Source organism: Macrobrachium rosenbergii, chromosome 28 (assembly GCF_040412425.1).
Source record: "Macrobrachium rosenbergii isolate ZJJX-2024 chromosome 28, ASM4041242v1, whole genome shotgun sequence".
Lineage (NCBI taxonomy): Eukaryota > Metazoa > Arthropoda > Malacostraca > Decapoda > Palaemonidae > Macrobrachium > Macrobrachium rosenbergii.
Window position 1 is genome coordinate 20,320,852 of NC_089768.1, and position 21,649 is coordinate 20,342,500.

General features: G+C 35.9%; 2 protein-coding genes across 4 annotated transcripts in view; one reads left to right on the forward strand and one right to left on the reverse strand.

Annotated features, from left to right (window-relative positions):
* The window catches only part of LOC136854108 (putative ATPase N2B), a 329,373-nt gene that overhangs the window by 118,541 nt on the left and 189,183 nt on the right, over window positions 1–21,649 (reverse strand). The gene's annotated exons all lie outside the window — the stretch shown is intronic.
* LOC136854106 (uncharacterized) overlaps window positions 17,329–21,649 on the forward strand; it is a 230,961-nt gene continuing 226,640 nt past the window's right edge. The window contains exons 1-2 of one of the 3 annotated variants that reach the window (XM_067130278.1): window positions 17,347–17,567; window positions 17,829–18,061. The gene's annotated coding sequence lies outside the window, so the exon portion shown is untranslated. Of the gene's footprint in view, window positions 18,062–21,649 lie in introns of all 3 variants that reach the window. The other 2 variants (XM_067130276.1, XM_067130277.1) reach the window with 2 other exon arrangements.

Sequence of the window (21,649 nt, forward strand, 5' to 3'; positions counted from 1 at the left end):
GAAAAGAAAGAAAATCAGTACATCACATACAAGAGTGGAGCAAGAGAAAGTCGAATTGACTTCCTCGTGTGCAGAAGATCACATCTGAGAGAGGTGAGAAATTGTAAAATTTTAAATGGTAAGCACGTGGCAGCACAGCACAGGGTGGTGGTAATGGACCTGGAAATAAAGAACACAGTAAAAGGTAGGCCTGCACGTGTCCCATCAACAATCAAGTGGTGGAAGCTGACACAAGAGGAGGAAGAGAGGCAGGAATTTAAGGAGAGAGTACTGAGGGAAGTTAGACTGCTAGAGGGAGTGCAAGAATGGTGGGAGCACAACAGTATGGTGATAAAGAGAGTGGGTGGAGAGGTGTTGGGAAAGACATCTGGAAAGAAACCTCCTGACGGCAAGGAAACCTGGTGGTGGAATGATGAAGTGAAAGAGGTGGTGAAAGCCAAAAAATGATGCAAACAAGATCTGGGAAAAGTATGGACAACAAGAGGATAAGGAGAGGTACCAAAGACACAAGAAACAAGTAAAGAAGGCAGTCGCACAAGAAATGGCACGAGCATTAGATGACATGAACAAAGAGCTGAAAACATCAGAAGGGGAGAGAAAAATTCACAGAATTGAAAAGTCGAGGGACACGAACACCAAAGACTTCTCCCATATAAAACAGGTTAAGGATGGGAACGGAGTGGTTTTATGCAACGAGGATAAGATAAAGTAGAGGTGGAAGGAATATTATGAACACCTGTTAAATGAAGAAAATCCTAGAAAATTCTTTGAAGATGGATTCTAGAACCTTGGTATGACACATACTACAATATTAGCAGGAAGGAAGTAAAGAAGGCACTAAAGAAGATGAAAAATGGCAAAGCAATAGGACCAGATGGAATTCCTGCAGAGGTGTGAAAGAGCCTGGGAGAAGAAGGAATAGAAAATTTTGTGGGACCTAGCAAAGAAAATATACAGTCAGGAAAAGCTACCAAAAGAATGGAGAGAAAGCTTTATTGCTCCTATTTACAGTATAAAGAGGAGGGTGACATCCAGGATTGTGCAAACTACAGAAGAATAAAGTTAAATGTCTCACACCATGAAAATCTGGGAAAGAATAATGGATCAAAGAATTAGAGAAGAAACATCTGTAGGTGAAGAACAGTTTGGTTTCATGCCAGGAAGAGGAACGACAGATGCAGTGTTTGCCCTCCAACAGATGATGAAAAAACACTGGGAAAAGCAGAAAGGGCTGCACATAGTATTCATAGATCTGGAAAAGGCATACGATAGAGTACCACACCAAGAGGTTTGGAGGTGCATGCGAGTAAAGGGAACACCGGAGAAGTATGTGAGATTGGTCCAAGATATGTATGAAGGAGCAAAAACACAGGTTAGAAGCAGTGTTGGGTTAACGGAATGGATACCAGTACGAGTTGGTTTACATCAGGGATCTGCTTTAAGTCCATACCTTTTTGACCTGATAATGGATGTGCTATCTCGAGGAATAAGAGATCAATCCCCTGGTGCATGTCGTTTGCTGATGACATCGTGTTATGCAGCACCAACAGAGGGGTAGTAGAGTCAAAACTAGAGCACTGGAGGAAGGTATTGGAAGACAGAGGTTTGTAGATCAGTAGGAAGAAGACTGAATACCTAAGTTTTAATAAAGACCAAGACTACGAGATTAGTTTGGGAGGGACAAGGTTGAACCGAGAAGAAAAATTCAAGTATCTTGGTTCAACAGTGGTAGATGATGGAAATTTGGATGTAGAAATAACACACAAAGTGCAGGCTGGATGGAAAAATTGGAGAAAGATGTAAGGTGGCTTGTGTGACCACAGAATCAATATAAAGGTTAAAGGAAAAGTGTATAAGATAGTAGTGAGACCAGCTTTGATGTATGGAGCAGAAACATGGTCGGTAAAGAGAGTGCAAGAGAAGAAATTGAATGCGGTAGAGGTGAAAATGCTCAGGTGGATGTGTGGACTAACAAAAATGGACAGGATCAAAAATGAAAGAATAAGAGGAACTACTAAAGTCGTAGAACTATCAAAGAAGGCCCAGCAAAGAAGACTGCAGTGGTATGGCCATGTGATGAGAAGGGATGAGGCATATGTAGGGAGGAGAGTGATGCAGATGGAGGTGCCTGGTGGGAGAGCAAGAGGAAGACCGAGGAAGCGAAGGTGGATGGATGTAGTTAGAGAAGATCTGAGAGCCAAACAATTGTCAGAGGACAATGTGTTTGACCGAGTCAGGTGGAGGAAAGCTGTAAGAAACATCGACCCCACATAGAAGTGGGAAAAGATACAGAGAAATAAGAAGAAGATATATATATATATATATATATATATATATATATATATATATATATATATATATATATATATATATATATATATATATATATATATATATATATATATATATATATATATATTATATACATATTCATCGGAAACTACTAACGGCCAAAGTTGCAAAATATCAATACACTTGTTTCTGTTTAATACATGACCATTCCAATACACCAGCTTTGCGCATTTACATTTAAATTTGCAGAAGGTTATTTTATTTCCGCGTGGTAATTAGGAATTATTGGTTTTACAGGTGACCTATAGTAATCACTGCCTACTTGTCCGCCTATCTACAATTTTGTATTTTTCCTGAAAACGTTGCTTGCTTCCATAGTACCTTATTGGGCTCAATTTCGTTATGGCGTTTTACTGTCGCGTACGACCTCATCTAACCTTGAACCGAGGTTATTTCGTTCATTCTTGGTTAAGTTGTTCGTGCAGAATTTTTGTCGCGTCGTTGACTTCTCCGAATGAGTTATGTTTGTCCCAAGAAGTTATAAGATTGTCTCTTCCACTTTGGCCTGCCCCAAGAGAATGATTTCCTCATAATCTTAAGGTTCTCGTTTCCCAGTTGCACAACATTCAACTGCAAAAATTAGTGTTTCCATAAAGATGTAATGTCCTAGAAAAGGGTTAATATTAGACAGAAACAAACCTCCTCGTCAAGAGAAATAAATGGTGGTCTTTAAAGTGGCGTGTCGTTTGGATATAAAATGACGTCGATGTCCATGGTATCTGTGATGGCATTTTCTAATATACAATCTACCAGTCAATCACAATATATAAAATGAAGAACAGACGATAGGAGAAAGCTATACCCAAAAGGACTGATTTTGTTCTTTTTGCAAATAACAAATATGTCGAGTCTAACTGACGCTGATTCTTTGGCCTTTATTCCAACGGTCAAATCCCACACCAGGAACATTGTAATCCCGAAGGACCTTTCTGGGCAGCCATGTAGGCTCTGGTCCATCCGGGTCGTGGGCGGACTCTCTCTTTGATGTGGCTTCTGTAAATAAACATGACGTAGAGCCACCACATATGAAAGGCGTCCATGATCTGGATCTTCTCTGGACTCCCTCTGGAAGTTCAGCGTCTGCGCCTGGAAGATTTATGGACTGGGTTGTCGCTCTTCTTTGCTTTTTGTTTTCGTTGTTCTGTTTGTATGTGCGACCGTTACGCTTGGTGTTAAGAGCAACGGCGTTCCAACAGTTTTCACAAATCTCAAATTCATTTTAACCAAATATGAAACCAAAGCTTGTGAGGCCGAACAGCACAACCTGTCAGCTTGATAAAACCCCTAAAAAGTGTCGACAAAACGTCCCGCGAATCTCGCATGGTTTCATTCACATACAAACATCTATCAATTTATCTGCCTATCTATCTATCTATGAACTAATAAACGACCATCTTTTCAGAGCCGGGGAACTGTTGAAATACGTATTCGTGGCAATCCAAGCAACGCAAAGGCTGCAACTTCGTTCCAGAACTGAATTTGTTTAAACTGGGGAGGGACTACCTTCATAATCGTTCTCTTCTATGGGAAGAAGACTGAACCGAATCAGAAATAAACGTGTGTGCATGTGCAATCTTTTTTCTTAGTAGACGGAGAAAGCTTCATTTTGATAAGGAGACAGATAACGAAAGAATCATGAAGACTTATTGATAATAAACAACATAAGACTGCATTATCAATGAGATAAAGAATGGCATAAAAAGTACGGAGGTAAAATTATTCTCGGCTCCGAGAAACCACATTTCCAGCCAGTTTTAGAATTCAGCAAAAGCGGGTACGAAAACGAGAGGGGAAAAAAGCGGGAAAACGCCCAGGTAAACACTAAGTGACGTAGCATTTCTCATAAACAAACCCGGCTCAGTGATAAAATGAAACAACGGTTAACAAACGAGCTCTAGTCCTTATTGCATTAGCCCACAGCGCTGTTAAATTAACTACATTGCATCCAACAACCTGGGAAAAAGAAGACGAAGCGTAACGGAATGCAGGACAAATTTTTCATGTGTTGCACGTCAGTTTGGAAGAATCCTGGCCACGGTTAAGCTTGGTTTTTTTTCTTTTTTTGTAGCGAATTATTTTCCCTACTACACCGAGACTGGCCAAGCAATTCTAACGAAGATATATTGTTTATAAGAAATCTAATGGCGGTTATGAGATTCATTCTTGAGTAAATAAAGGCGAGGCTCCAAAAATGAAACCGATCATGAGGCTTAGGGAATAAAAAGGAGGATAGAAAAGTTCCTATCCACTTATGTTATTGAATGGTATATTTCTTAAGCCCATATCTATAATTGTCTATTTACTCAGCATTTCAAGCAAACTTTTCATCTCTACTTTAAACCTTAACTACGTAAATTACCTGGGTAAACTAATACCCAGCATTCTTCTGACCAGAAAAATGGAAAATTTATTTGTATATGTATAATGGCCGTCTCTCTATCTATCTATTGTAACATGTTTTTGTTGATTCAGATTAAAAATCTTTCTTAAGGTGTAAATTTGTAAAACTTGTTGTTAGTATCCACATAATTTTCAGCACTAACATAGCTTATCACATTTTCTTTACTATTTCTCCTTGGCTATAATTTGCTTGACTGAAAATCGTATCTACAAAACAACAATGGAGTAATCTTTGCCCACAGGATGGACGCGAATTAATCTTGTCCCGAAGCCTAACCAGATTGGAAATCAAATCCCCTTACACACCCAACGCATAAAATGAGTCACTAGAGGCCAAACATAAACGAAATGTCAGAAAACAAGAACATATATTTTTAAATATTATAAATTCACATTTAAAGTTACTAGAGTAAACACCTCGTCTGAATATTTAGTCTGAAATTCTGACCGAAGTATACAGTGTTGTGACTACACATACTCTGATCAAATTCACAAACATACATCACATGCACATGTGAACTTAAAGGCATTTATGCTCGTAATTAATCACATTTATCTATAGCTTTGCGTAAAATAGTATCTGTAAATATTATTTACACTTTCACCAGACGTGTAAGCTATTCGATGGACAACCGAAGAGCTTTGGCTGATTTTAGATTCAATCAGCAACGAGATTAACAAAGTTAATCATCTGAGCATCACAAATTTCATTTCGTCCTGAAGCCTCGTACATCTGAAGCTGTCATAACTTTCGATTAGAAAAATACAGCGTAAGGCATAGTTTGCCTCGGGTAAACAGACGGCAAACTTTCACGGGTATTTTGTTATTATTTGTCTATCTGTGCATACATACACAAAGGAATGCACATAATATATATGGACTGATCATACATATACATGTTTACGACGGCAATACTTCCATATGCTTTTATATGTATAAGTATGTATGATACATAATATATGTACTAAATTATAGAAACATACGAATAAACCGTCTTACATTTAAATGAAGACATTTACTGCCTAGTAGAAGAATAAGCATGGCACATTGCACTCTCTTATCAAGAGAGAGAGAGAGAGAGAGAGAGAGAGAGAGAGAGAGAGAGAGAGAGAGAGAGAGAGAGAGAGAGAGAATTACAGGATGTTAAAATCCCTTCTTTTAGGCTGCACTGCTGGCCAAAAAGGGAAATTTTCATAAAGTTGATCAAACTCCCTTATAAAAAAAAAAAAATAGTTGAAAAACAAAGTCTGAAAAACCCTCATTCTATTTGAGTCCTCTTTTCTGCTCCAGAAGTGAGATTGAAATTTGACTGAATGAGACGAACATTTTACCATTTCACTTTTCATTCACTTCTCTTTTAATGTAGCGGTGAGAGGCACGTGTATAATTCGAGCTATTCAGGGGCAGATTCTGCAATCAGTAAATTTTTCGTTTTAGATTCTTTCGGTCAGACGCGAGGAGAGAAGATAAATAACGGAATGTTTTGAAGTCATTGCTTTTGGAATGACTTTATTTACTTATGTAAAATCGTTCATAAAATGTAGGGCAAACGGACAACAATTTAAGTAGGCACTCCGTGACCATTACTAGGATCACTTACGTCGTCAGATACGTCTTACTAAAGGCCACTGACGGTGAACATTATGTAAGTCTTATTTATGTAGCATCCGACGTTTGCCATGTACAGGCAATTCTGATATTGGCCAACTGGGTACCAAAATAAATCGTAATCCAGCGTGGTGATTGACACTAGAAAACTAAGTGTCTTGTTAAGGAATTGAAAATTAGGAAAAAACGAACACAAGTAAACAATGCGCCGAAGTTTCTTCTGCGCAATCGAGTTTTCTTTACAGTGTATAATCAAGGCCATCGAAAAGAGAACTATTTTTCGGTGGTCCCGGTATAATGCTGTATGGACCGCGGCCCATGAAACTTTAACCATGGCCCGGTGGTGGCCCGCCCTATATCGTTGCCAGACGCACGATTAAATAAAATAAAAACTACTGAGGCTAGAGGGCTACCATTTGGTATGTTTGATGATTGGAGGGTGGATGATCAACATACCAATTTGCAGCCCTCTAGCCTCAGTAGTTTTTAAGATCTGAGGGCGGAGAGAAAAAGTGCGGACAGAAAAAGTGTGGACGGACAGACAAAGCAGGTACAATAGCTTTCTTTTACAAAAACTAAAAATCACGCTTAGGGGTACGGAACTTCAAGGCAATTGTGTTACGACTTGGCAATTCCTCTTAATTGTTCATCAAGCAGTATGGTTTAGGCGTCCATTTTGATATTCATGATTGACGCGAATTCAAGAAGTAGCTATTGCGTGAAAGTAGGGGATCTTATATGGCATGTTTGCAATTCTAGACGGCCTACCATCGTATAGTGCATAATTTTATTCCAACACTGACCATTACTGATGCATTTATATATATATATATATATATATATATAGTATATATATATATATATATATAGATACATACATACATATATATATATATATATATATATATATATATACATATATATACACATATATATATATCTATATATATATATATATATATATATATATATATATATATATATATATATATATATATATATATATATATATATACATACATATATATATTTAAATATATATATATATATATATATATATATATATAAATATATATATATATATATATATTTAAATATATATATATATATATATATATATATATATATATATATATATATATATATATATATATATATAATGTAAATACACATGTGTGTGTGGCTATAAATTCAGCTTCGGCGCTAATTACGTGATGCAAAAATACTGGCATGAAAATGAATGGTTAAGAAAGCAAAAGTCATCATGGAAAAATGAGAAAGGGCTAAAATACATCTGCTGTCTTAGCCGAGGAAAAAAGGTCCATAATGCTGTAAACTAATTCAAGATAACAGGTGTATTTGTATTAATTTTTATTCAGTTTTTATAAAAAAAAGACGCCTTTAGGTATATTTCAGATTCCATGTGGCAGGACTTTTATCATAATTTTTATTTCTCTGTGATAAAATTTATTTTGGAAAATAAATATTTAAGTAAAACATTAATTCAGAGAGAGAGAGAGAGAGAGAGAGAGAGAGAGAGAGAGAGAGAGAGAGAGAGAGAGAGAGAGCAGTGATTAATATTGTTGTAATTTTCAGTCCGCCCGTAAAAACTATTCACATAAGCTTATTTCCCGAATAATCTCACCATAGAACCAGATGATATAAATGTATTTTTTCTTTTATTGAGGAGGAAATAAAATCCATTGTTCGAGCCATGCAAACAGTATACAGCGCGTTGTTACTGACGCGCTATGCACAAATACTCAATTCATTTCTGGCTAAAACCCAGACTTTATTATATGTATATATATTTGGTGCTACCAGCCATAGCAGATAAAATCCTATTACTTAAATGCTGATGTTGATAAAGATAGGGAAAATTGACCCCTGTTTCTTTTGTCCTTTCAACGTAATTTTATTCTCTCTTGTTCAGAGATTCAAAAACAAATACGGATGTTCTTTTACTGTATTGAGTAGTATTTTATATATTGGGACTTAAGTGGATAAAATCCTCATGAACAATCAGTTACCAAGCAACATGGCCACTTCTTTCTCTTCCCTTCTCCCGCCTCAGCTTCTAGTTAGTTTTCTGTTAAAGAAAACTATTGTGCCGTCTTTGTCTGTCTGTCCACTCTTTATTCTGTCCGCACTTTTTTCTGTCCGCAATTTTTTCTGTCCACCCTCAGATCTTAAAAACTACTAAGGGCTGCAAGTTCGTATGTTGATCATCCACACTTCAATCATCAAACATACCAAATTTCAGCCCTCTAGCCTCGGTAGTTTTTATTTTATTTAAGGTGACAGTTAGCCATGATCGTGCATCTGGCAACGATATAGGCCAGGCCACCACCGGGCCATGGTTGAAGTTTCGTGGGCCGCGGATCATACAGCATTATACCGAGACCACCAAAAGATAGATCTATTTTCGGTGGCCTTGATTATACGCTGCACAGAAAACTCGATTGCGCCAAAGAAACTTTGGCGCATTTTTTACTTGTTTTTTTTTTTAATGCCAGTTACGACTCCTGTTGTTAATCTGATAATCGTCGTTTCAAAAAGAGATCCAAAAGATAGAAAATTCAACCATTTACTTGTCTTATATATATGTATATATATATATATATGTATATATATATATATATACATATATATATATATATATATATATATATATATATATATATATATATATATATATATATATATATATATATATACCACGTATTTAATATATTACTTCATTTTCCACTTTTCATGATAGACGAAAGGAAATACTGTTAGTCCTGCCAGTGAGTCACCTCTAAATTCCCCATTTTTGTAAATTGTCCTTTGACATGGTGTTAAGAAGTATATAATGTGTATACCTTTTACTGTTTATACACAATTACTGTTTAAGTTCATCGACTTTTCAGCCTGGAAAATGTATCGAGAGATACGAAACGTCGGCCTATTATTAAATGGATAAGGAAAAAAGAACGCCTTTCTGTTACTCATATTTGTCTGTTGTTTGATTGTTTGTTTCTGTCTTCATTTTTTTCATATATATACACACACATATATATACATGCATACACATGGCACTTCAGCATTCATTGCAACATCTTTCCCTTTTTGTCCAGCAACCACCACCGGCAGATAACCAGCTGTCACATTCTCACCTTCTATTCACTGAATGATAGGATTTTTCCCATATAGAATCGAAGACTAAAACCTTTCGAAACCAGAAATAACATGTATCTCTGATTTATGGGAACTGGAGTACGTGTAGACAAATATTCATCAATATAGCGATGTTACTTAGACTTGATCTCCTTTTCAACGTTACATTTCATATATAGACCTTACCATTTGATGTAAAGAAGCGGAAGTATAATATGCAACTGATTTATTCTGGGCATTACATGTATATCTTATATATAAGGGTGAATGTTTGCATGTTTGTATGTTAGTTTGTATGTATGTGAGCGCTATAGAAATCCGAACCGCTTGACCGACTTAGACAAAACTTGGCACGTGGCTATAATTTGACCCAACTTACATAATAGGATAGGTTTCAAACCTGTAACACCTTCCCCTGCCCCTTCCCCCTTCCCTTTGAAACTTATATGGCAAATAAACGCTGCTTGTTTATCATACCTCATTTCACATACTCAAGACAACAGAAATACATTGAAAAGGCTTTTCAGTCACCACAAAAATACCTGGATAAAAAGGACAGTCACCACAATAATATCTAGATAAAAGAGACAGTCACCACAGTAATACCTGGATGAAAGGGACAAACAGGACATTAAAACCTGGTTAAAGGTGGCAGCCAGCTCAGAAATACCTGGATAAAAGGGACAGTCACCACAGTAATACCTGGAAAAAAGGACAGTCACCACAGTAATACCTGAATAAAGGGGACAGACAGCACAGTAATACCTAGTTAAAGGGGACAGACAGCATAGTAATACCTGGATAAAAGGGAAAGTCTCCACAGTAATACCTGGATAAAAGGGACAGACAACACAGTACTACCTGGTTAAAGATGATAGACAGCACAGTAATACCTGGTTACAGGTGTCAGACAGTACAGCAATACCTGGATAAAAGGGACAGTTGCCACAGTAATACCTGTATAAAAGGGACAGTCGCCACAGTAATGTCTAAATAAAAGGGACAGTCACCACAGTATTATATGGATAAAAGGAAAGTCACCACAGTAATGCCTGGATAAAAGGGACAGTCACCACAGTAATACCTGGATAAAAGAGAAAGTTATCACAGTAATGCCTGGACAAAAGGGACAGACAGAACAATAATACCTGGATAAAAGGTACAGTCACCACAGTAATACCTGGATAAACGGGACAGACAGCACAGTAATACCTGCTTAAATGTGACAGGCAGTATAGTAATACCTGGATAAAAGGAACACTCATCACAGTAATACCTAGGTGAAAGGGACAGACAGAACGGTAATACCTGGATAACAGGGACAGACAGCAGAGTAATGCCCGGTTAAAAGGACCGGCAACACAGTAATACCTGGTTAAAAGGGACAGACATCATAGTAATGCCTGGATAAAAGGGACAGTCACCACAGTAAGACCTGGATAAAAGGGACAGACAGAACACTAATACCTGGTTAAAAGTAACAAGACAGTACAGTATTACCTGGTTAAAGGTGTAAGACAGTACAGTAATACCTGGATAAAAGGGAGAGTCACCACAATAATACCTAGATAAAAGAGAGAGTCAAGACAGAAATGCTGGAGAAATGTGGCAGTCACCACAGTAATACCTGGATAAAAGGGCCAGTCACCACAGCAATATCTGAATAAAAGGGACAAACAGAGCAGTGATACTACCTAGTTAAAGGTGACAGACAGTACAGTAATACCTAGTTAAAGGTGTAAGACAGTACACTAATACCTGGATAAAAGGGACAGTCACCACAATAATACCTAGATAAAAGGGACAGTCAAGACAGAAATGTTGGAGAAATGAGACAGCCACCACAGTAATACCTGGATAAAAGGGCCAGTCACGACAGCAATATCTGGATAAAAGGGACAAACAGAACAGTAATACCTAGTAAAAGGTGACAGACAGTACAGTAATACCTGGATAAAAGGGACAGTCACCACAGTAATACCTGGATAAAAGGGCCAGCCAGCACAGTAATATTTGGATAAAAGGGACAAACAGAACAGCAATACCTGGTTAAAGGTGACAGACAGTACAGTGATACCTGGATAAAAGGGCCAGTCACCGCAGTAATACCTACTTAAAAGGGATAGTCACTATAGTAATACCTGGATAAAAGGGACAGTCAGAATAGTAATATCTGGATACAAGGGGCAACCACCACAGTAACACCTAGATAAAAGGAACATTACAACAGTAAAACCTGGATAAATGGGACAGTCACCACAGTGATATCTGGTTAAAAGGGACAGACAGAACAGCAATACCTGGTTAAAAGCATCAGACATTACAGTAATACCTGGATAAAAGGGACAGTCACCACGGTAATACCTGGATAAAAGGGACAGCCATCACAGTAATACCTGGATAAAAGAGATAGACAGTACAGTAATGCCTAGATAAAAGGGACAGCCACCATAGTAATATCTGTCAGTTTACCTACAGCGGTTTGAAGGGTGATAAAAAAAAAGTATCTGTCAGTCAGACCATCAACACAAAACCCTTCCCCTGCCCTCTTCGTTCCCCCTTACATGTAGGCTGTTATTCAGAGTTTTCCCGGGCAACACCGGGTTGGTCAGCCAGTATATATATATGTGTATATATATATTTATATGTAAATATAATCTACTGATTACTGTTATGTATGTATATATGTAAATAATGCATATATACATACCTCTCTCTCTCTCTCTCTCTCTCTCTCTCTCTCTCTCTCTCTCTCTCTCTCTATATATATATATATATATATATATATATAAATATATGTATATATATTTATATATATGTATGTATATTAATATAAATATATATATACACAGTATATATATACATACGAGTATATATCTATACATATAGAATCCACTTACTCCTTTCTCTTAAACTGTAGCATATATGCATATGCATAAAATGCCCAACATATATTAGTCACATAATATACTTCAGCTTTTAAATATCAAATGGTAAGATCTAAATTTAAAATGCAACCTGAGAAATGGGATCAAAACTAAGCAACAGCCAACTATTGATGAATATTTGTCTACACATACTCCATTTCCTATAATTTAGAGATATGCGTTGTTTCTGGTTTCGAAAGGTTTTACTCTACTCCTCAATTCTATATGGGAAAAATCCTATCATTCAGTGAACAGAAGGTGAGAATGTGACAGCTGGTTATCTGCTGATGGTGGTTGCTGGGATGTTGCAAAAAGGGAAAGATGTTGCAGTAAACGTTGAAGAGAGTTTATACTGTTTATTTTATATATATATATATATATATATATATATATATATATATATATATATATATATATATATATATATATATATATATAAAAATAGTATATATATCTCTCTCTCTAAGTGAATTTATGTCTTTTTTACTAAATATAGGAAATTAACTAGTGGGTTTTGGTACAGCGTGACTTATCCAGTAAATTCATCAGCTTTATTTTTAATATATTGACCTGATTTTTATGTACGTTTTCCCCCAATCCTCTGACTTCATTGTTCGTGAATTAAAACGTTTGGTATACTGCACTATAATTCATCGAGCTCGAAGTTCCAACTTAGTTCCGTGTTCTGAGTTATTTATTAAAAGTCGTACCGAAACTGCAAAACTAACTCTGAAAAGCGAGCTCTTCATGTCCCACATAGAAAGTGCCTGCCTTTTCATGTGTAAATGTCATGACAAGAAGTCGTAAAATCTACTGTGAGGCCAAGGCGACATTGATCTCAGTTTAAAGCTAATGAAACACTTTTCCAATTCAGGGATAACACTTCCATCACGATATCTTACTAGAGAGAGAGAGAGAGAGAGAGAGAGAGAGAGAGAGAGAGAGAGAGAGAGAGAGAGAGAGAGAGAGAGAGAATATTTGATGCATATCTTTTTAAATGAGGTTAACCTCATCAAGACCATTCCCTCTTTTATGATAAAGCATTTTGACGCAGAAACGAGCACACTTATCTCTGTCTGTCTCTCTCAGTTGCTACCCACAACGATTGACCAACAACTAGGTATGTAATTCGCTGCTTGGGTCAAAAGGAGAATACTGGATTTTGGGGAACTGGCCCATATTGTCCCTCCTTGTCCGGTTCGTGGTTCCTTTTGTGAATAGGATGCACTAAAACTGTGCCACTATAGAGGTAAATTTTGTGAAAAATATTAATCTTAGTTGACCACTCTATGATAACTGATTGTCTTGCATACTTCTTTTTTATTTAGGTCAAGACTAGATTTTTTGAATAAGTATAAATAACAAAAGAGGAACAAATGCTCCTAAAAGCATCGCATTACGATGCAAGGGACCACATTTCCTCACACAACGATATTTTATGCAAATAAAATAGAGTTACAAGGTGAATCAGCATTTCAAGTCTTGACGTGCATGGTAAACACTCAGTAGACAACGTGCATCCGACACTGCCGTTCCTTGTGACCTTATCTGACCTGTTTTCTTCACTGTACGCAGCATTGGCCTAGAGGGTATACCCTTCTTTTATAACTATGGAAGCTGGACGTGGCTTCTGGGCCAGCATAACCTACTCTGACTATGGAATTTATTCTCTTTAATCACTGGTTTCTAGATACTCATCCAGAACCATGCTATTGCTACTTTCTCCCACTGTAATTTTATCCTCTTATAAACACATTCAACTCTTTTTATCCTCTTATAAACACATTCAACTCTTTTACTAGGATCATCAGTTTTTCATAGGTATCCCGAATCTGTAACGTATCATTAGCAAGCATCTGCCTCTCTGCATTCCATTCATGACGCATTTTATTATCTCACAACTTTGCTCCTTCATCTACTGTTTTTTCTCTGACTTCGAGTATCACTCCATATCTTCTGCTATATGTTCATTGCACTTTGAAACTCAGTTAGGTTCTATGCTATTGATTTCCTCTAAGACCAATAAGGTCCTGGAAAAATACTTGACTTGGTAACTCACACAGCACTTTTAATCTAATATATCAATAATTGGACTTTCTTAAATAATAGGAAAAAGAATGCTCCCTACCGCATGGATATGAGTCCGTGCTGACATAAAGCTGGCAAAATCTAAGAAGAATGATTAGCTAGGATGTTAGTGTGTTAGCACAAATGTAGCCTACTAGTAATTATGGACCCTTTGCATAATAATTTCATGGAAAAATGTTGCCGATAGAGTGCATGTTGATGATTAAAAATACCCTAGCTTTTTTATTTCAGTGTTTAAGTATCTTCCACAAGCTTTCATGCTCCCTAACTTCATTCAAACTTACCATCGTTTTACCTCTAATTTTAACAATGAAAAATGTATTGAAACATTTGACATTTCAACTTGCAGAAGTTATTGTTTGCGATAATATTTTCGATGTGTCAAGGAGAGATATGCTGACGTAAGCGGAAAGGTATATAGATGGAGGGATAGACTGAGATTTACCAATGACCGGAAATATAGGCGGCTCTTGCAAAAATTTCCTACCAGAAATAAGGCGACAACGATTTCGAAAACTGTTCATCCTTAATTCAAAATGATCACCATTATGCTTTGTAACATCAAGTAAAACTGGTATACAAAGTGATAGTTTTCCATAATTTTAGGTGACTGGCTTTCAGCCTCCAGTTAATCGACTAAAAAGTGGCTGTTTTGTTTCAACTTCAACCCGATGTGACCGAAAAACCAAACATTTTGAGAAGGTTCTGTTGAGGTTCATTGCCATGGGATGCTTGTGACTTCATCTTCAGTGATATATCGTATTTCCACGAGTCTTCATAAAATGAGACGAGGATTTATAATCCCTTTGCAGGTGCTGTTTGACATGGGTATTTTTTGGATCTGGTTTCGTGGAATGTGTTTGAGGAAAGTTTACTTTTACAGGAAATAAGAGTTGAAAACGTGAAATATAACTCATTATTCTATTTTTCCACTGTCGGATATTTCGAGTGCATATGCCTGATATTTTGTTTACAGTTACTTCTTTTCAGTCTTTATTTCCGTGAAAATGATGACGCACAAACTTAAGAGTTAGATGCTTTCCCCTTTTCTTCTTTTGTAAAGACGAACTGAACTCTTTAGTAAGCCTCTGACATAAGGAATCGAGAACGAACAGAGCTCTTAATATTCCTGAGGGGACAACGGCTTTTCAAATGGAGCTTTCAGTATTCCTGAGGAGGCATCACCTGATTAAATGGGGCGTTCAATATTCTTGATTAAATGGAGCTTTCAGTATTCTTGAGGGAACATCAACTGATTAAATGGAGTTTTCAGTATTCTTGAGAAAACATCAGCTGATTAAATGGAGCTTTCAGTATTCTTGAGGGAGAATCAACTGATTAAACGGAGCTTTCAGTATTCTTGAGGGGGCATCAACTTATTAAATAGAGCTTCCAATATTCCTGAAAGGACATCATCTAGTGAACTGAAGCTTTCATCATTCCTTGGGGAGCATCAACAGATTAAGGCTTCCAGAATTCCTAACAGGACAGCATCTGATTAACTGGGACTTTTAGTATTCCTTAAAGGACACCAACAGATTAAGAGCTTTCAGTATCTTGAGGGGACATCAGCTGATTAAATGGAGCTTTCAATATCTGTTAGGAGACATCTTCTGAAATGGATCTTTCAATATTTCTGAGTGCAACTGATTAAATAGACTGACTCACGAGTTTATAATCCGCGAGAAGGGAAAAAAACAATGAGATGATATCGAGGGTGTCACTGGAGAAATTCCCAAGAGAAGTTTATACAGACAACGGAATAAAGAGGCAGGTTTATTTTCTAGTTTAGCTTAGTCTAAACTGGTTGAAGAATAGCGGATAAAAATAAAATTCATGATTTCTAAATAAAATACTACTTAGAAAGCCTTTTGAAATATGGCTGAAGCATCTGAAGTGGGTATTTAAAAAAAAATCTATTAATCACAGGCTGAACCAACACGAAGTTGCAGATGACGCACAACTTGGGCTAGTCATTAATTTAGACTCTAGTTCATGACTTGAACTCGACGAGAATGTGTAAGTATGAGTGAAAGCTCATCTTTATCCCCCGCGTGGGCGTAGAGGTAATGAAAATTCGATTCTCTTATAGGTAAATAAACTTTTGTATTGAATGTCCCTTCTTAAGAATTTTTGATAATCATTTATTCTCTCTCTCTATCTCTCCCTATATATGTATATATGTATATGCATGTGTATGTATATATAATTATATATATATATATATATATATATATATATATATATATATATATATATATATATATATATATATATATATATATATATAGTATAGTAGGAGAGAAAGAAGATCCTTGCTAAATAAGCTCTCCTCGGTGTCATGGACATAAGTAATGCAATTATTGATGTTAAGTCAGTGGCAAAGTGAATTTTCCAGTTCCCTTATCTACTTTGGTTCACTGTGGAGACTAATTAATAATGCTAATTTCTCCTTTCTATGGTGCCTGATGGCACGTCCAGAAGGAAATAAAACAGAAGAAAACTATGATATATGTGAAGAGGTCAACTTAAGTGGACACTTTATCGAGTGACACTTTGCGATACTTTTTTTTTATCAATTTTTTCTAACACTTAGTACGGGGGCTTTGTGCGTGGGCTCAGCACCGGTGGGTGGCTGGGCAGTGAGAGGAGACGTGGGAGGTACAGGCAGGGGGGGAGAGGAGGAGGAGGGGGAGGAGGAGGAGTCAGGAGGGAGTAGAGGATCGATGGAGAGAGAGAGAAAGAGAGAGAAAGAGCGTGTGTATATGTGTTTGTGTGTACGTATATAAAGGCGACGGGAGAGGGCGCTCCTACACAGACCCTCACACACACGAGCGCGGGGATCCAGAGAGGTGGCACACAGTCCTCCTCTCTCTCTCCTTACTCTGTCGGTCGCTTGATCTTCGGCGGTGCCTGTCGAGGACCGTTTGCGCTGCACGCTCTCGAGATTAAGTTCCGATTTCGCGAGGAAAAGACAATAAAAACTTGCGCCCGGAAAAGAGGATAGAAACACGAAGCTGTATCAAATCCAGGTAGACTTGAATTATCCGGCATATTTTTTGATCTGTTTTTTTGAAAATCAAAAGATTAATCTAAATTTCATTTGCACCGAGGGAAAAAAAAAGAGATTGTTTGGCTTTTCGCACAGAAAATTGAATTAATTTTTTTGGAGGCTAATTAAAGTCCTGAGAACCGAAATCGTTTTCGGAGGCATCAGGAGAGAGAGAGAGAGAGGCTCGCACAGACCTCCCTCGTGGACTGAGTCTGGTGAATTCGCATTCCTACTCCCGCAGGAGTGAGAGTGTGTGTGAGAGAGAGAGAGAGAGAGAGAGAGAGGGAGGGAGAGAGAGCTAACCGGTAGCAGGACCTGTTGAAGGAGAGGATCCTAGCGGCGGCGGGGGCGACCTCGTGACTACCGCCTGCTACCTGTTGCGTCACGCCTTGTTCGTGTCCAGCGGAGGCGCCTCAAGAAGCCGATTCGTCGGGGGAGATTCCTCGCTGGGTTTTCCTTTCAGAAGTCTAAAAGGTAGGCCGTTGCATGCGCTCTTTACTAAAGCTTTCGACATGTGAAACTTCTCTTCCGATTTCATCAGTTTTCTTGAAAAGGAAACTGATTTTTCCTGTTACATTTCATTTGATTGTATATTTCATGTTTATGTTTTATTCTTCAAATACCACACACACATAACACACATATATATATATATATATATATATATATATATATATATATATATATATATATATATATATATATATATATACATATATACATACATGTATATATATATATATATATATATATATATATATATATATATATATATATATATATATATATTCATTATAGAGACTTGATGTAATGTTATATAATTTTTATGGGACACTGGAAAAATGCTCATTTTTATTTTTAACTCTCGGTGTGAAACCGATCCGCTGTGAAAAATATTGAAATAACGAATAGCTTACATTATTATGAATGCAGTTTTTTTATTGTTACTAGGGACAATATTTCAGCTATTATCTTAATTTAGTTACCCAGTTCTATTGGACAATCATTCACTCCACAACATCAATTTTAAGCGCAACATTTACAAGCGAGTCAAATTAAAATTCAATAAGGGAAACGCTGAGAAACAACAGCCGTCTAAAAAATGTTTGACATGTGAATTTTATGTAGACATATGTGCATATGTATATATATATATAAATTTATACACACTATGCATACATACATACATACATACATATGTATACTGTGTGTGTGTTTATATAACACATATATATATATAAATATATGTATGCATATATGCATATATATATATACATATATATATGTGTATGTATATATATATATATATATATATATATATATATATATATATATATATATATATATATATATATATACTGTATATACATACATATATATATAGATATATATATATATATATATATATATATATATATATATATATATATATATATATATATATATTTAGCACACACACACACACGTTTCATCGCCTTCAACATCGTACGAAGCAATCGGCTTCACATACAGAAATATATATGTATATATGTGTGTGCTAATTTCAGGCTAGTCTATGGAGGGCTGCAATGGCATAGTGGCACATGGAATCGTCAATGGTTAATAACACTGATATGTGTCTCTATACTTTCTGGGACGAATTCTACTCAGCTGTTGAGATGTTTGTTCATTACTGTCCAACCACTACCATTTACTTGCTCTCTGTAGGACACTAGTGTATGAAACAATGACATCCTAGTATACAGTATGATGGTAAAGTTATCAAACAGTTAAAGGTTTGAGGATTACAAAAACACGCAAAAGAATCAGGTTTAGGTCTCTGTGTCTTTAAATGATGCTTAGTATTACAGTTTATCTTAGTAAAGAAACGGATCTACAATTTGTGAGAGGGAAAATAAAATAATAAAGCTCCTTATACACGACTCAGAGAAACAGAGCGTTATTGGGTTTGATTTAGAAATGAGGTGTGTGTAAGATTCAGCTACAAAAACATTAAGAATGAGAGCGAGAATTTTTAGTGTATGAATCTTGTTTGGAGAAGAGGGAAAATTCGAGTGTTCTAGGTGACTTAGGTGTAAAAGTATACGCTACTGGGATCTAAGATTAAGTTGGTATGTTTCGATATTTAAACCGAATGATGTTGAAAATTCGTTGCTTTTAAAAAAGAATGAATACAAGTATATGTATGAAATCTTTGTGTGGAAAACATTATGTATGGGTACACGTTAGTAGAGAGAAAAATAAATTATTTGGTGTAAAGGTAAAAGAAGTTTTATTGGAAATGTACATGACTGTTACGGTTAAAACTAAAGCGAAAATAACAAATAAGTTCAGTTGGCAAGGAAGGATTTAAAATTTGGATAAAAGTGCTACCAAGAAAAATGAGCTTGACAGATGGAGTAGATTGGGGGTAGGGTCATGATGCAGAAGCAATAACTGCTGGAGATTTGAAGGGATCAAGGTGGAGTCATTATTTTTTATAGGTATGAAATAGGTATGAAATAGGAAGGAATAAATGAATGGTCTGGTAAAGTAAAAAAAAGTCTTGAGCTGCAGTTGGAAGGAAGAAAGAAAAATGAAGTAGAAAAATATGAGAGGAAGAGATGAAAGAAGAGTGAAGATGAAAGTAACGGTGGAAAATAAGAAAGCCCATGAAATGTTTGGGTAGATATGAGATACAATACGTAGCATATAGAGTTCATATGTACAGAGACGAGTCAGTGTAAAAATACAGAGAGCGTGATGTTTGATAAAAATGTAGAGCTCCTTGGATGGAGCGAGAATGTTGAAGGTAAATTTATATAGAAAATAGTTGTATCTGAATTACTCGAGATTGGAGAATGGTTATGAAAATGTGTTGATGTTATAAAGCAAGCTATAAAAAGGTCACAAAAAAGGAAATATATTAGGAGTTGATGAGATTGATGGTGATATGATTCACTGTGGTTGTGAGTGTATATGGTGATAGAGATGCGTGATAAACTTGTATGTGGCACAAGGTGACTTACACCAAAGGATACGTGGTAGGGATGTGAAGTAGCGTTGATGAAACCGAAGATTATGTAGATGGAAATATGACTTCCAACAAGGATTTGTAATGTCTCCATTCTTGTTAATATCTGTATGGTTGGGTGTAAGACTGTGGAAAACTAAGACTAGATTATTGCTAATGGAATATAGATATTTTCGGATGATACTGTGTTGACTGGTGATAGTTACGTCAAACTACTAATGCTGGGAAAAGATTATAGAGCTTTTTTTATGTACTAGAAACCACAAGGGAATGGAAAACTATAACTCTCACATCAAACTTCGAACCATGATTGCATAGAGCTCAAATCCAACTCCCAGGAGAGCTCACTTATTTCCACTTTAAATTTCAATATGTACAGAAACGAAAGTATAAAAAAATTACGGGGAAAGGCTGAGGTGAAAATTTTCGCATGCACAAGCCACACACCACGCTCGCTCATATATACAGTAGTTGCATATGTTATCTGTATCTGTATTTATATCTATATCTAAATATATCTATTTATCTGTATGCTCATACATGTTTATATATATATATAATATATATATATATATATATATATATATATATATATATATATATATATATATATTTATATATATATACATTCAAACTGGATGGTATTTAATGGAGTATTTATTCAGAAAAAGTTACAAGCTTTCTTGGACAAACAGTTCACATTATCAAGTATCCGTACAGAAAGCTTGTAACTTTTTCTGAATAAATACTCCATTAGGTACCATCCAGTTTGAATGAGGTCCTTTTAGTAATTCTATTAATGCACAGAACAATTGTGTATTTGATAAAGTTAATATATACATATATATATATAATATATATATATATATATATATATATATATATATATATATATATATATATATATATATATATATATATATATATATATATACGCACACACAAATATGTACATATGTATAAATATTATATATATATATATATATATATATATATATATATATATATATATATATATATATATATATGTGTGTGTGTGTGTGTATATA